Source organism: Podarcis bocagei, assembly GCF_964188305.1.
Source record: "Podarcis bocagei genome assembly, chromosome: 8".
Taxonomy (NCBI): domain Eukaryota; kingdom Metazoa; phylum Chordata; class Lepidosauria; order Squamata; family Lacertidae; genus Podarcis; species Podarcis bocagei.
Genome location: NC_138133.1, coordinates 13,226,551 through 13,243,526, shown reverse-complemented (window position 1 = coordinate 13,243,526; position 16,976 = coordinate 13,226,551). Strand labels below are relative to the sequence as shown.

The following is a 16,976-nucleotide window of genomic DNA, read 5'->3' as shown; positions in this document are numbered from 1 at the left end:
CTTTCTGCTCAGAGGCCCCTCTGATTTATAGCATTAGCAGGAGACAAGTTTCTCAAAGTTGTAAAAGGAAATTACAGGCTGGGAGCAAAGGTTACAGTGACCCTACATATTACAGAATACAATCAAGCTGCAAAAACACTAATTAAGAGTTGGTAAATAGTAGGTTTTATTGTTTAACAGAAGACTCGAGCCATATTTTCATAAGGTTAAAGGGCAAGAGCTAATAGGAACAGCAGCTGGCTGGGGAAAGGGGGGTTGTAAACTGAAGAGGCTTCTCTCTGAAGCTGTTTCCTTTTTACTAAGTTCCTTTTCTTCTAAAAAGCTATATATGTTAATGTATGAAATATATTGGCTTAAATGTAAGTATGCAAAGGATTTAGAAAGTAAGAAATGTTAGATTCTTATGTTAGATTCTTATTTCATTGATGGTGTGTGAGAAGGTGAACCCAAGATCTCTGTTACCATGAGCCATCTGTTTTAGCCATCTGTTTTGGAGTGAAGGGGCAATAGGGTAATAGGGCAATAGGGCAAAAAGGTTATCTGGTAATTAAGGTGCCTGGTCGAGGCAAATGTAAGATATATGGCTACTTGTCTGCCATTTATGGATAGAAGGAAATATAGCTCTTTGTCTCCCATAAAAGGTAATAGGAAATGGGTGTATCTTTTATGATTGGTTCTAGCAAACAGCCAATAGGAATTTCAACCAGGCTGATTGGACAGAGGCAGCCAAAAGAGGAGCAAGGGGGCTGGGCTGAGGAAATATAAGTGCTGGCCATCAGGGCTGGAGTGGGCAGAGCTTTGGTATCCATATACCACTGTGTCTCTCATTTATTTGTCTGACAAATAAATTATTATTTTAATTTCTCTATTGCTGTGTTGAATATTTCATTCCAGCTAAGCGTTAACCACAAGCAGGGTGCTACACTAGGTTGGCAGGAGCAGGGACCAAGCAACAGGCGCTCACCCCGTTGTGGGGATTCGAACCACTGACCTTCTGATCGGCAAGTCCTAGGCTCTGTGGTTTAACCCACAGCGCCACCCGCGTCCCTCTTAGAGTGCTTAGTAGCTACCAATTAATTTCTGGGCCCAATTAAAAGTGCTGGCTTTGACCTATAAAGCCTTAAATGGCTTGGAACCACAATACCTCAAGGACCGCCTATTTTCATATGAACCTACCTGGACCCTGAGTTCATCTTCTAAGGCCCTCCTTCGTGTGCCCTCAAGAGGTCCAGTGGGGGGCAACATGAGAACGGGGCCTTCTCTGCAGTGGCTCCCCGTCTGTGGAATGCTCTCCCCAGGGAAGTTCACCTGTCGCCTTCATTATGCACATTTAGGCACCAGGCAAAAACATTCCTTTTTAACCAGGGCTTTGGTTGATCTAATTGACATCCTATGCCCTTTTATTTGTGTGTGTGTGTGTGTGTGTGTGTGTGAGGAGGGGCTATTGGGTTGTTGTTTTTATTTTGATTGTATATTTTGTGGTTTTATATTCTGTTTTTGTTCTGTGAACCGCCCTGAGACCTCCGGGTATAGAGCAGTATATAAATTCAGTAAATGAATCAATAAATAGTGTTACAGTCAATCAGATGATTCCGTTCTAGTCATCTTTCCACCTGGTTTTCTGTTCCTACCTTCCCCCACCTCCATGCAGTCAGGAACCTTGATCAAACAGGATCCCCAATTGACTGGAGGGCTTGTGTGTCCAACAGCTAGCAGAGTATTTATTCTTCTCTTAAACTCAAGTCTCACTGCCTTCAGGGATTCACTGCAGTAAGTTGTAAATGATGTATATGATAAAGGGAACCTCTACTAGATAATAATGAGAGGCAAGGAGAAACTAACTACCCGCTGTGATATGTATGTGTGTGTATATATATATATGGATTTATAATGTTATGAATGAAATGAAACCTCTCCAAAAAAGAGAATTTAATAAGTAAATGGCAAAAAGACTTAAAGCAACTAATAACCGAAGAATACTGGGATAAATCACTTGCCGTAATGGAATCGTCAATAATAAATATGAAATATGAATCGCAGGACTGTTTTACATTTAGGTTTTATTAACAGAACAAGTGTCTAAACAGATTTGATAAAAGAGGCTGGCAATTCATGAATCACTATTTCATTATTTCCCAGCACTGCCCTTGGAATTCTTTAGACAAAAAAATATCAAATTACCGGAACCTCTCATCTGTTACTAGGAGTCCATAAACAGTACTTGCCGAAAGTGTGGTGGCATAAATATTTTCACCATCCCTTCTGTTTTTTTATTTATTTGTAAGGTGTCTACTTCGATTTCCAAATTTCTGACGTCTTTGGCAGAGAACCATACCGCTATGGGGGGAAAATGCTTTAATTTTTAAATGAAGGGATAACTACATGCATAGATTTCTCTCTCCCTCTTTCATAAAGGCTTCTGTTTTAAAAGGGCCTATAAAAGATTTCAGGGCAGTTTCTCTGTTGGTATGTAAAAGCCAGAGTGATTTTAATAACTAATCCACTTTAACAATTAATCTATTATAGAGGGAGCATTACACATTTTTTACTTACATGTTACAACAATCTTAGCTATTAAATATATGCAGGCAAATAGCTGAAACATCAAACATTTATTTTTGTTCCCCCTGTTTTGACAATTAGCCAAGACAGCTTTTTCCCACGAGCCCAGCGCACGGACAAAATAGCCAGTATTCTGCTGCAATCTATGAGCCCCAGCACCATTGTGCAAAGGCTTATTGTGATTAATAATAATAATAATAATAATAATAATAATAATAATAATAATAATAATAAATTATTTATACCCCACCCTCCCCAGCCAGAGCTGGGCTCAGGGTGGCTAACAACAGTAAGATTACAGTAAAAACATAATGGGGGGGGGGGAAACCAATTTAAAATACAGGTTAAAATGCCATTTAAAATGCAGCCTCATCAAAACCCTAAGGGGAGGGAAACATATGGGAAACATAAGGGTTTCTTAGACACAGAACAAGGCTAATCTGGAAAACTAGCACAATATTCCCCACTGCTGAATGTATCCTTGTTTGTAGACAAGGAAGCAACATCATATCCCCTAGCTGCACCTTCATGTACCTTCAGTAAAATGTCAGAAAGACCCTATGCAGATGCCATCTATAAATGTGCATAAGCTCTGTGTGTAGGATGAAGTATATGTGGGTTCAAGCAATACCCAAGGCAGGGAATCAGTTTGCAGGCTATATTGAAACATCAGGAACAGAACAACAACTGCTGATATGTATTTCTGAAGACCTGGGCCACTCCCACTCTCAATATAATTGGTTGTCTAAATCCACAAGCTGTGAATCGTAACCTGGAGCTTAAGAGCCCATGCCAGTAGCCCAAACCCTGACAATGCTACGTTTTTGGATATCATGTATCGAATCAGGGCTCGGATTCCTAGTCCAGGCTCAAGCTCAGAGCAGAGGACACATAATGAACATACATAACACAGTATCATGGACACAGTTGTCTATATGTCAGGTTGCTTTCAGCGGCTCCCAGCTGGTTGCCGAGGAAAGTATAAAGACAAGGAAAAGTTACTTACAGTCCTTTTCTATTTCAGTCTTTACAGGGAGAGGATATAGAACTCAGCCTCTTGGATAAACACACACACACACACACACACACACACACACAGAGAGAGAGAGAGAGAGAGAGAGAGAGTGGTACCTCATGTTACATATGCTTCAGGTTACAGACTCCGCTAACCCAGAAATAATACCTTGGGTTAAGAACTTTGCTTCAGGATGAGAACAGAAATCGCGCTCTGGCGGCGCGGCGGCAGCAGAAGACCTCATTAGCTAAAGTGGTGCTTCAGGTTAAGAAAAGTTTCAGGTTAAGAACGGACCTCTGGAATGAATTAAGTACTTAACCCGAGGTACCACTATATATATATATGTGTGTGTGTGTGTGTGTGTGTGTGCGCGCGCATTTCTGTTTTACAATTTAGAATATTCATTTAAACAACCTTAAAATATCAAAAACTTCCTTTCTTCTCTTTCCATGGTTCATTTTGCATAACACTGTGTATATTTTATATAAACTAAACCATTCATTATCCCATTATTACATTCACCAAAACTTATTTACGCTGTTGAATTTATCTTAATGCTGCCAACGTTTTCAAGTGTACACAATTCCCCCCCATATATTCAACAAACATTTTCCAATCTTCTTTAAACATATGCTCTTCTTGTCCTCTTATTCTGCGTGTTAGGTCCACAAGCTGTGCATATTCCATCACTTTAAGTTGCCATTCTTCTTTAGTTCGGACCTCGCTCGTTTTCCATTTTGGGGCTAACAAAACACAGGCCGCAGAAGTGGCATACATAAATAACCGTTTTTTGACACCTGGGAATTTCCACCTCATTCATCTTTCTCATCACCTCCTCTACTGGTGCTGCTATGTGCCCTCTGTCTTTGAGCTCTTTGCTCTCCTACTTTTAAGGTTCGCTGGGTTCTGGGAGATGGAGGGTCTGGAATGCTTTCTAGTGTCAACGTGTCAGCCGGGTGTTGTTCTGACTCTCCCATGATTTCCCAATTCCTCCCCCATCTGCTTCTGAACTACTACCTCTCTCAAACACTGTTGCAAATCTAAACTATCTTCCTTTTCCTCCCCCCTGGAAGAGTCAGGATGGGGATGGGGTCTCCACCATTCCTCCTCTGCCTAGTCTGTGACAATTAGTATTCTTTAACAGTGGAAGCAGGTTTTCAGATTATACACAGCTCTTCTTCAGGCTTTGATTATGAGAGCAAAAAATAAACATCAAATAGTCTAGACAGAAACAACTGAGTAGGCAGGCTGATGGTTACTTGGCTGCAGAAGTTTACTGGCCATTGCTGTTGGCTTGGAGATAGTCTAGGAGGTTAAATGCAAACATGCCATTCTGATGTCATGTGTGATGTCATAAAGGGGATATGCTTTAAGTCTTCCTAAAGCCAGAAACAGTTAACAGTCAGACTGCATCTCAGCCCTGTCAAGATGGAACTCCATAATAGGTGATGAATAGTTTTATTTGGGGGATATATTAACTTTTACTATTGGGGAAAAGTTTTAGATTGGTTTGCCAGCTTGTGCCCCATCAAGTTGAGGCCAATAGATATACATTCACAGCCCTGTACCCATCAAATAATCAACTATATGTGTGACTTTGGGACTGATTCATACAACCACATTTCCTTTCTTCACTCTATAGCAGCTTTTTCTCTGTATTTGAAAAAATAATGAAGGAGAAGATAAGGAACCAGGAATAAGATTTGGATGAGTATGGTGAGGATCTAAGCTTTACAAGTGAGGGGGCTAGGAAGATGGCTTTGTGGCCCAGCATATGAATGATGGGTGCTTCATATTATTGAATTCCTGTTCCACAAAGAAGAAGTCTTTGAACTCTTTGCTCTCCTACTTTTATGGCTTGCCAGTTTCTGGGAGATGGAGGGTCTGGAATGCTTTGTAGTGACAATGTGTCAGCCAGCTGCTGCTCCGGCTCTGCCTAATCTTCCTCTCCCATTATTCCCCAATTCCCCCCCCCCCAATCTGCCTCTGAACTACTACCTTCCTCAACCTCCTGTTGCAAATCTAAACTTTCTTCCTTTTCCTCCTCCCTGGAAGGGTCAGGATGGGGAGGGGGTCTCCACCATTCCTCCTCTGCCTAGTCTGTGACAATTAGTTTTCTTTAACAGTGGAAGCAGGTTTTCAGATTATACACAGCTCTTCTTCAGGCTTTGATTATGAGAGCAAAAAATTAACATCAAATAGTCTAGACAGAAACAACTGAGTAGGCAGGCTGATGGTTACTTGGTTGCAGAAGTTTACTGGCCATTGCTGTTGGCATGGAGATAGTCTAGGAGGTTGAATGCAAACATGGCATTCTGATGCCATGTGTGATGTCACAAAGAGGATCTGCTTTAAGTCTTGGTAAAGCCAGAAACAAGTTAACAGTCAGACTGCATCTCAGCCCTGTCAAGATGGATCTCCATAATAGGTGATGAATAGTTTTATTTGGGGGACATATTAACTTATACCATTGGGAAAATTTTTAGATTGGTTTGCCAGTTTGTTACCCATCAAGTAGAGACATAACCTTGCCAACAAAGGTCCGTATAGTAAAAGCTATGGTTTTCCCAGTAGTGATGTATGGAAGTGAGAGCTGGACCATAAAGAAGGCTGATCGCTGAAAAATTGATGCTTTTGAATTATGGTGCTGGAGGAGACTCTGGAGAGTCCCATGGACTGCAAGAAGATCAAACCTCTCCATTCTTAAGGAAATCAGCCCTGAGTGCTCACTGGAAGGACAGATCCTGAAGCTGAGGCTCCAGTACTTTGGCCACCTCATGAGAAGAGAAGACTCCCTGGAAAAGACCCTGATGTTGGGAAAGATGGAGGGCACAAGGTGAAGGGGACGACAGAGGACGAGATGGTTGGACAGTGTTCTCGAAGCTACAAACACGAGTCTGACAAAATTCGTGACCCCATGGACTTTTCCAGGGAGTCTTCTCTTCTCATGAGGTGGCCAAAGTATTGGAGCCTCAGCTTCACAATCTGTCCTTCCAGTGAGCACTCAGGGCTGATTTCCTTCAGAATGGATACGTTTGACCTTCTTGCAGTCCATGGGACTCCCAAGAGTCTCCTCCAGCACCATAATTCAAAAGCATCAATTCTTCGGCGATCAGCCTTCTTTATGGTCCAGCTCTCTGGTGCATTTTTTTATTGAAAACTATGCTGCTGTAAGTGGGGAATCGTGAATGTTCACAGTGTATTGGGGCAGGAGAAAGTGGGAGCAGATGTTAGAATGAAGAGGAAGTGGGGACAGGTGTGAAGAGTGGGACGCTAGTGCTACAATTTGATGGAAGAAGTGTGATCTTAGAAATGCATGAATCGGCTCTCCAGGATATGCCAAATATCAGATAGCCATGTGGTGGGTTGTGTTCTGAAAAAATACTCATCACTGGAAAAGAGAAGGGAAAGTCATCATGAATGAATGGGAAAGTAAGGTTTGAGCCTGAAAACCACAAATACAGTTAATAACAGCCATGGGGGGATTGGGAATCCAAGATAAAAAAAATGAGAGCAGCTGCATGGTAGATATGGTTCCCAATTTGTTTTAAGGAAACTCATTATGAAGGAACATGGTTAATGTTTCTTGATTAAAAACTGGGATAACCTTTCCAACTAAGCTTAGGTGAGGCTGAGAACAGATCTATTTCAAATTACGATTTAAAAAGAACTGTTAGTGTTCGATTGTTTGGGACACTGCCAATCAAGTTAATTTATTGCTCTGGTAAGAGTGGACATCCTTTCATGTCTCAAGCAGCTTCTATATATGTATGTGTTGCCACTGTCAAATTTATCAGAACCATCTTCATAGCATAAGGGATAACATTAACAGGAGACTTTATCTCTCAGGAGAGCTTCTGCAGACTGCAGCGATAACAAGCAACATGTCAAGTGCAGATAACATTTCCTTTTCAGGACTGCTTTATTTTCTCTCTTGAGATTCCCAACTTTGTAAATCTGTTCACAGTTGCGTCCACTCATAACAATGTGTTTGTATAATCAAAGGTGACTTAAGCTCTGACCTTCAGCTATATATAACACATCACAGCATGGGTGAAGTTTCACACTGCATATTCCAGTTCGACAACAAGCCCTTTCCATCATTCTCCTCATCCTGTGAGGGGGCAGAGAGGGTTCTCTGGCTCCACCCCCTCTTGTTTATTTATTTATTGAATTTATATTGCATATATATATATAAAATATTTATGTTGCCTCACCACCACCACTCCTGCCACCCTTCATGCGTTGACAGCTGAACATCCGCAGCATTACTGTATTTCTGTTGACTTCTCACATGATTTCATTCCCCAGGGTCTAAATCACACTGGGAGTTTACATGAGTGAAAAAGGCTCTCAACTTCAGAAGCTATCCCTTTCACCCATGGAAGGTAACAGGAATTGTGACAGGAGGTACACAGGGTCTTCGCTGCATCATTTGATGGATTAGAACACCTTCAATAGTGGCAGAGAGGGGGTTTTTTTGTTTTGTTTTTTAAAGGGTCTCCAGATTCTCTAATGTGCTCATTTTTAAATGTATAAACACAAGGAGACGCTTGCCAGTATGGTAACCAAGAAGGAAAACAGGCAGGCAATATTCTACCCAATCAAAGTGTGATGAAGCCTAAATGGTTTAATTATTAGCATGTGTGGCAGGGGAGCTACTAAATCGATGTCTGAGGTCGGTAATGACCTGGATGAGGGCCAATGAAACAAAACTCTGTCTAAATAAATTGGCAGGTTCTGTTGGTAGGTGATTTGTCTGACCAATGAGATGGTTTTCAGTCTGTTGCAGATCACTCCCTCCAAAGGACCAGGTTCATTGTCTGGGGTGATGACAGAGCCAACATTTTCACCTGATATCCAAGCGGTGTCTATGGTATGTAACACCTTTCAGCAGCTAAGACTATTGGACCAGCTGTGCCTTCTTATTCACATTCTGGTAATTCCTAAGATGACTGCTGCCATGCCTTGCACATGGGACTACCCTTGAAGACTTCTTGGAGGCTTCCATTAGCACAAAATGCACCTGCCAGGCTACTAATGGAGACTGGCAATGGCGAACATATTTTCCCAGTGCTTAAACAACTACACTGCCAATCCTCTTTCAGGAATAATTCAGACTGCAGGTCATAGGGCTAAATGGCTATTTGAAGGATGCTTTTTACTATATAAACACACCTGGTTCCTTCTCTGCCCTGCTTGTAATCTGGATTTAGGCAGCTGTGCACATGGGATATGCCCAGAGGATGGATAACTGTGACCACAGGGGCTATTAATATAGGAGAGAATCTGGAAGCAATGTGGTTGTATATTCTAGCCAATGTAATTTTTGGCTCATGAGGTATGAAATACTAAATTGTGATTTAGCATGTTAGTTCAGCCCCTAGTGTTTTTTTATATAGTATTTTTTATTAATTTTAACGTATAAATTATAAAATGTTCCACAAAACTTATCACTTATACAATCTTTTCAGACTTCCATCAGCACCTCTGATGACCCACCGTTTTAGCCACTTCTTATGCATTTCTTAATTTTATATTGCCTTTACATCTCTTAACAAATCATCCTCCCCCTTGTCCATTTTTACAATACTTCTAATAATACTCCTCACAAAACTTCTTGCAACCATACAAATGTCGTCTGTTCTTCACAATTAACGTACTTTTCAAATAGTCTGTAAATTTACTCCAGTCTTCTGTGAATTTCTGGTCTCGCCGGTTTCGAATCCTCCCTGTTAGTTTATCTAATTCTGCATAGTCCATTAACTTCATCCCACATTTTTCAGTCGTCGGTAACTCTTCTTGCTTCCATTTTTGGGCCAATAATATTCTTGCTGCTGTTATTGCATATAAAAAGAGCTTACATTCCTTTCTATTTATGTCACTCCCCACAATGTCCAATAAAAATGCTTCTGGTTTCTTTATAAATGTATATTTCAACATTTTTTTCAACTCATTATATATCATCCCCCAGAAGCATTTCACCTTTTTACATTCCCACCACATGTGATAAAATGTTCCCTCTTTTTCTTTACATTTCCAACATTTATTACTGACTTTATACATTTTCGCTAACTTGACAGGTGTAATATACCAGTTCAGCCCCTAGTGTTAGCACACAATGTCCTCATTTAAAGAAGGCTTCAGAGTGGCTAATTGTGCATCATTCAGCCTGGGAGGTGAGCTGTTGTTATTTTTAAAATTTGCTTCAGCTTTGCTCTTGCTTATCAAATTTCCCCATACGAAGTGGTGATGAGCATACTATTCTTCATCTAGCTGCTCATGCAAATTGACGTCGGGCTTGCCATTTGTCTTCCAATTCCCAATGCAAACAGCTGCTCCACTAGCTATTGCTTCCCTTTCCTTCCATCTTCTGTTCAATTGGCTTTATTTGATCGCGCCTTACATGAGAAGATGTCATTCTTCTTTTGCCTCTGATATGCACAAACCATTGGAGAACTTACTCCATTATTCAAGGCACATATCCATAGATGCACACATGCCGCCCGCTGCCACCACTCGCCAATGCATGTAACAGTGCATAAATAGAAATTTTCTTTACTACTTTGCTTTCCTGCTGCTGCTTCTTTGCCTGAACTCCTATACACTGCGGTGGACATTTAGAGCCACGGTGGAGCAAGAAGGAGCCATTAATTCATTTTCTAGTTGCATTAAATGGGATGGAGTAATTGCAAACTGCCAGGGTAGCTCATAAAATAGAAATGTGTATTCATGACTGAAAACCTGATAAGACAAAACAGGAAAACATATCCCAAATGATAAATGTTATGGGGACAGACTCCAGCTTCCCCTGCTCTACATCTTTATTTTTCAATTATAAGACGTGACAATTGATTACAATGTTATCTAATGGCTCCTTATCATCACCTCTGGAATTTGAAAGGAATAAGAAAAATGCTTTGTCTACTTGTTCTTTAGCTGCAAAGATAAAAGATGTTTTATTTCCTTTATAGGAGCTCATAAAAAAGAGAGGAGATAATTATACCAAATGGTTATGTAAATCCCAAGAGAAAAAGAAAATCGGCTCTTGTGAAGAATTTAAATAAGTTTTTGAATTCATTGGGAGATGCTGAATTTTTCATTTCATTGTTTATCAGTGAGGTTTGTAAAAGTTATCCAACTGGCCTAATGAAATATTAATTTGACTTCCATTACATTAAAGGAGAGAACCATTTTTATGTTTAAAGAAAACGGAACAAGGAATATATCCTATATCAATGTAAAAAGAAAGTACAACCTAGATAAAATGTGTATAATTGCTCTGATTTTAAACTCTGATTTTTAAGAGTAGCAATTAAATGAAAGCACTTTGGAAACATAGAGGCGCTGCTATTGTTTTAAATCTGCCTTTATCAGCTTCCTCTTATGATACCATGAAAATAAACTGTAGTGTGTTGGAAAATGGAATGAGTTTTCATAGCTTCTTCTGTAATGGATTCCATTTTCTCTCTCTCATGTTTATGGCCTTCCACTCTGTGGTGCAACATAGACCAGGTGTAGTTAGATTGCTACTTATCCTAAAGAGCCATGGTTTTGAAACTGTGCTCTGCAAAAGCTTATTGGGATTCCTCAATGAGAAAGTCATGATGGTGGGCAAGCTTGCCATGATTGCAGATCCTACAATATGCTGCCATGGAAGTGGGCAGGTCATGTTCTAGAGCAGATTTCCTCAACTCTGGAGCCTCAGATGTTGTTGGGCTGCAACCTTTGGCCAAGCAGATTGCGCATGATGAAGGCTGTATTCCAATAACATATGGAGATCCAAGGTCAGGGAAGGATACTCCTAGAGGGTTCTCTCACTTATGAACATGGAAACAATAAGGCTGAATCAACAGATGTCCAGCACTCTGTGTGAATTTACTGCATATCCTAGTCCATATCCCAGAATAGGGATGCAGGTGGCGCTGTGGTCTAAACCACTGAGCCTCTTGGGCTTACCGATCAGAAGGTTGGCAGTTCGACTCCCCATAACGGGGTGAGCTCCCATTGCCCTGTCCCAGCTCCTGCCAACCTAGCAGTTTGAAAGCACGCCAGTGCAAGTAGATAAATAGGTATCACTGTGGAGGGAAGGTAAATGGCATTTCTGTGCGCTTTGGCTTCCATCACGGTGTTCTGTTGTGCCAGAAGCAGTTTAGTCATGCTGGCCACATGACCTGGAAACCTGTCTGTGGACAAACACCAGCTCCCTCAGCCTGAAAGCGAGATGAGCGCTGCAACCCCACTGTCGCCTTTGACTGGATATAACTGTCCAGGGGTCCTTTACCTTTTTACCTATATCCCACAATCCCCTACACACTTATAGAGTTCTTTTAATACTGTAAAGATCATCTAACACCCTTGCAGAAGTGTTGTCCAGTAATATGAGCATGCAGTCCTATTTTTCTAGAAAAAGAGTTGGTGGAGCTCGCTTATTTTCTTATAATGGCAATGGTACTCACCCGGGAGGTGCCAAAAGTGAGTTCCAGCTGAAAAAAAAGGCAGTGTGGTGTAGTGGTTAAGAGCGGTAGTCTTGTAATCTGGGAACCGGATCTCATAAAATGGGGAACTGGGTTCATGTCTCCGCTCCTCCACATGCAGCTGCTGGGTGACCTTGGGCTAGTCACACTTCTCTGAAGTCTCTCAGCCCCACTCACCTCAGAGTGTTTGTTGTGGGGGAAGAAGGGAAAGGAGAATGTTAGCCTCTTTGAGACTCCTTAAAGGGAGTGAAAGGCGGGATATCAAATCCAAACTCCTCCTCCTCCTCCTCCTCCTCCTCCTCCTCCTCCTCTTCTTCTTCTTCTTCTTCTTCTTCTTCTTCTTCTTCTTCTTCTTCTTCACTGGTTGCAAGAGTTAAAATGGTACCAAAAAAATGATATGAAAACTGGAGTTTTCTTGTTGTATAAGCTACTATTGAAGATATACACCACATCCGTAAGCTTATAAACAAATCCTTCTGGATAAGTGTAATGGGTATGAGTTACTCGTGCGTAAACTGGTGCCTTTCTCGGTTAATTTGCCTTGTAAAACCTTCTGACTGCGCAGCCCCTTCTCATGGTGGCTGCCTCAGTCACTGGCAGAATCCGTCAGTGGGCGTTTCTTGAACCTCTTCCAACATAAAAGTTGTTTGACACCCAGTCGCCTCCTCCTCTCACTGCGCGGGAGTCTTCTGCACAGGGAGGGCGTGGGTAGCGGAGGACCTGGGCTCTCCTCACTGATGTCCAGTGAAGAGTCCTTGAGCCCTCTCTCCACTTCCCCCGTCTGCCTCTCCTTATCCCCGGTGTTGCACTGATTGGCTTCCCCCTCTACTGAGCTGTCTCTCCCCCTGCTGCTGGGCCCTTCGCCAGCATCATCTGGGAGCCTTCCCTTCGCCTCTCGCTTCGATGTCAGTTCCCTGACAATAAGGAAATCAAAGCATTGGTGAATTCCACTTGCCCTAGGTGGAAGATAAGGCAAGTCAGCACCAAAGGTCAAGAATACCCCAAGTGCATTTTCAATGTACTGATTCATCCAGGGTCTCACATACCTAAACTGTCAGAATTTGGGTCATAATTGACATAGCAGTGGGGAACTAGCGATTTTCCATCAGGAATTTTGAAGTAGGAGTTTTTTAATTATAGAATTTGCCCTTTCTCCGTCATCCTCCCATCAAATCAACAGCTCCTGAGGTAATTAATCTGAGATCTTTTGCAAGGGTTGGTGACTCAACATATCAAAACCATACATTTATTTCTGTCTGTTCTGAAAATGTAAACTGTTAATTTGTGGTGGGGAGGGGTCTTTGCCCATATGTGCCTATCTAGAATTCATCCTTGTTGGTAGCACAGACACTTTTGCTCTGCATAGCACAAAACAACCCATCCATATCTGAAAGGCCAAGGAATGGAAAATGGCTGCATGGAAGTGAAGGTGTGATGTTCATAGAAGAAAAAGATACTCTTCCATTGGAAGCAAAGTTCAAGTGAATTGGGCACTTCCTCCTCAGAAGACGCACAAAAAGTATGAACAAGACTAGCATAATTTCTTTTTTTACTTTTTCTTTTTTATTGTGTGATTTATTGGGCCCAAGTGAAATGGCCAAGGAGTGCTTGCTACAGCAATGCTTCCCCCCTTTCCTTTCTCTCATTTATTTATTTATTTATTTGACAAAGTAATAATCATACATAAATAATAAAAATGTCCACCCTACCACCAAGACCATTCCATTATAACTATCCAACCTCCCAAATTTTCAACACCTCTTGCGATGGTTTGACCCGTTTCTGTTTTAACAGTACAAATTCTATAAACACCCTCCATATCTCCCCATAATCATTGCTCCCGCATATTCCCTATCTTACCTTAATGGCACATGTTAATTTATCATTAATAGCTATATCCCACACCTCTTTATAACATTCCTCCATTTTATATTCTACTTGCCCCTTCCACTTCCTAGCTATCATAATTCATGCAGCTGTAAATTGATAACCTCTGGGCTTCTAGTCAGCTTTAACCCGGTGATTTCTGTTATTTCCTTAAACACTCTTTGCCAGAAAAATTGTACATATTCACACCCCCACCACATGTGAACATAATTCTCAGTTTCCTGGCATCCCCTCCAAAGCATAATTTCTCAAGCAGGAATTGTCTGTTCCTAAATTAGACACAGTCCAATGGGCTGGGACTGCTGTAGAAGCCACCATCTTCTGGAGATGATATTGTCTAATGAAAACAGTAAGAAAGTCAGGAGAGGAAGTCTTTCATCATCTTCTTCCTTGCTGATGGGGCTCTGGACTACTAATATACCATAGAACATGGGTCCAAATCAGACCCCCAGTTCAGGAAACCAGCAGACTTGTACCTTCTCATTCGTTATTATGGGGAAATTTCAAGAAAGGGCCATAACCTTTATTCCTTTTGACAGAAATGGGTAATGTTTGTGGATAAAACCTGTCAAATTAAAAATAGGTCCTGGTGTTTTGTGCTGGGCACTTTTAAAATTTGATTTATTTATTTTTAAAGACATAATTTATAACTTTTTGGCTGAATTGCTATGGAGGTTCTTCCTTTGGTTTGGGCTGATTCAGAGGGAACCCACTTTGGTTTTGTCAAGTCCTGAAAATTTCAAAATCAGCCTGGGGTCAAAATTCAATGCACACATCCTAACATGCACACACACACACACACACACACACACACACACACAGTGTACATATTCAAATAGCCTGCAATGCTATAACTACAATAAATGTATTGACAGTTTATACTGGATTAAGTTTTCCGAGTCAGAAAATCAAGTATAATTACAATTTATGGGGTTTTCTATAAAGCTTGTGTCCATGCAATTTGTATTTTTTAACTTGGAGTAAAATATATGTGCACTATATATAGTACTACTCCAATTTCTTCTGCATTATGCGTTGCCATAAAAATTCAGATAAATACATGACAAAGTAAAAATGTGTGTGGATAAAGTAAAGTTAAGTACGAAGTGTAGTTATTCAATCTAAAGTTGCTTAATCATCATCTATTTCAAGTAGTTTATTACTGCACACAATTGCCTTTTACCATTATCGCTATAAGAATTTATAGCAAACTTTACAGGCTCTTAAACCTCTGATTTATTTTAATGTGTGAACCATTTTCCAAATTTCCCAAAGCCTGTGGAGTTGCAGTATTAAATACCTGATTCTTGCAAATGGATTTTAATGAAAACAATTTCCTGAGATCTCATTCTTCAGCTTGTAGACCAGTAACAGAACTGTCTAAGGCTATGAACAAAAAGGTCACATGAAAATTCCCATTAACACTGCAAAACAAATTCCTGCCCTTCCAAATGTTCCTGCCTCTTTATATTGAAATAATGATACTCTGAATATTATGTATCTTCTTCTAGATTGTACAGCATTTGCATATGTAGTCCTGAATCATATTTACTCAACGTAGAAGTCTAATCTGTCAAAATGGCCAATTCAAGACTCCATCGAGGGCAAAAATGAAACTGTACAATACAGCTACACACATTTTGCATTTCTAACAAAGGAGCTCAAGGCAGCATATAGCTGGTGACCTCACAGCTGCCTCATAGCAACCCTGTGAAGTATGTTTAGGCTGAAAGAATATGACTAGACTAAAGCACCTCAGTGTATGGTTACCAGACGTCCCTGTTTCCCGGGGACACTCCCTGGATTTACAAATCTGTCCCTGGACAAAATCCATCCCTGGAATGTCCCCAGATTTCATTTAATGTCCCAGGATTTATATTTTAAGTCTTGTAGATTTATTAGTAGGGAATGAATGTTGTGTGATTGCTTCAACGGCACAAGACACATCATATGGGGAGTTCCGGCGAGGCAAAATGGCGGGCGTCACAGCAGTGAGCAGCTCCTGAAGCCAGCCAGAGCCAACTGCACTACCAGGCTGGCTCCAGGCTTATGAGACTGTTGCTGCTGCCGCCACTGCCAAGGAGGAACCACTGACCCCCCCACGCGACCCAAATTGAACTGGGAGTGAGAGCGCCTGGCCACCCTGCCAACTGCCCAACGGCGCTCCGGGGCTATTAAAAACCCCAGAGCTGACGCAGTGAGAAGGAGGAGAGGAGAAGGAGAAGGAAGAGAGGAAGAGGAAGGAGAAAAAAGAGGGGAACCCTGACCTTGTGCTGCCCCTGCTGCTGCTGATGCTGAGAAGAGGTAGGAGAGGAGGGCAAGGACATGTGGCCGAGCCCAGGCCCAAGAGAGCAGGCTGAGGTCCAGAGGAAGGCTGTGCGACAGAGGAGCCCACAGAAGAGAAGATATTATTTATTTCTTTATTTTTAAAAATAATTTAAAAAAAAAAATTCCCCATCTTTTCAAAAAAAAAAAAAAGTGTCCCCAGATTCTTTGAAAAAAGTCTGGTAACCTTAGTGGGCTTTATGACTGAGTAAGATGTGAATCTGGTAGGTGGATGGCAATGAACACAGAGGGGCTGATTTCCGTGTGACATTGGGGGGAGGGCTCACTGTGTTTGTGTGGCATCACACACATTGGTAGGAGGCTGGGAGGCCAGGGGAGTCTTGCCACCACCACAGGTAGGCCCAACAAGGACTTCTGCCACTGTGGGCCATGGTTCCTCAAGACTGGGGGGATTCAGCCCCATCACCACATACTTTTTTTTGGGGGGTCAGCTATCCTCAGCCCCATAGAATTGGCACCTATGAACACAGTTATTAAAAGGTATACATTTGGCCTGTCACTCAAGCCTCCCTGTTGGCAGCTAGTTCATGAACTCAAAGGATGCGGGTGGCACTGGGGTCTAAAGCACTGAGCCTCTTGGGCTTGCCGATCAGAAGGTCGGCGGTTGGAATCCCCACAATGGGGTGAGCTCCCATTACTCTGTCCCAGCTCCTGCCTACCTAGCAGTTTGAAAGCACGCCAGTGCAAGT

The 16,976-nt window shown here is 41.6% G+C and overlaps 2 long non-coding RNA genes across 2 annotated transcripts; both read left to right on the top strand.

Moving 5' to 3' along the window:
* The first annotated feature begins 4,984 nt into the window (after nucleotides 1-4,984).
* LOC308593512 lies at nucleotides 4,985-5,401 on the top strand. The gene is made up of 2 exons (XR_014010989.1): nucleotides 4,985-5,022; nucleotides 5,220-5,401. It is a non-coding gene; the product is annotated as an uncharacterized lncRNA (long non-coding RNA).
* A 554-nt stretch (nucleotides 5,402-5,955) lies between these two features.
* Nucleotides 5,956-10,993, top strand: LOC308594024. Its single transcript, XR_014011236.1, has 3 exons — nucleotides 5,956-6,005; nucleotides 8,360-8,899; nucleotides 10,552-10,993. It is a non-coding gene; the product is annotated as an uncharacterized lncRNA (long non-coding RNA).
* Nucleotides 10,994-16,976: the final 5,983 nt, after the last annotated feature.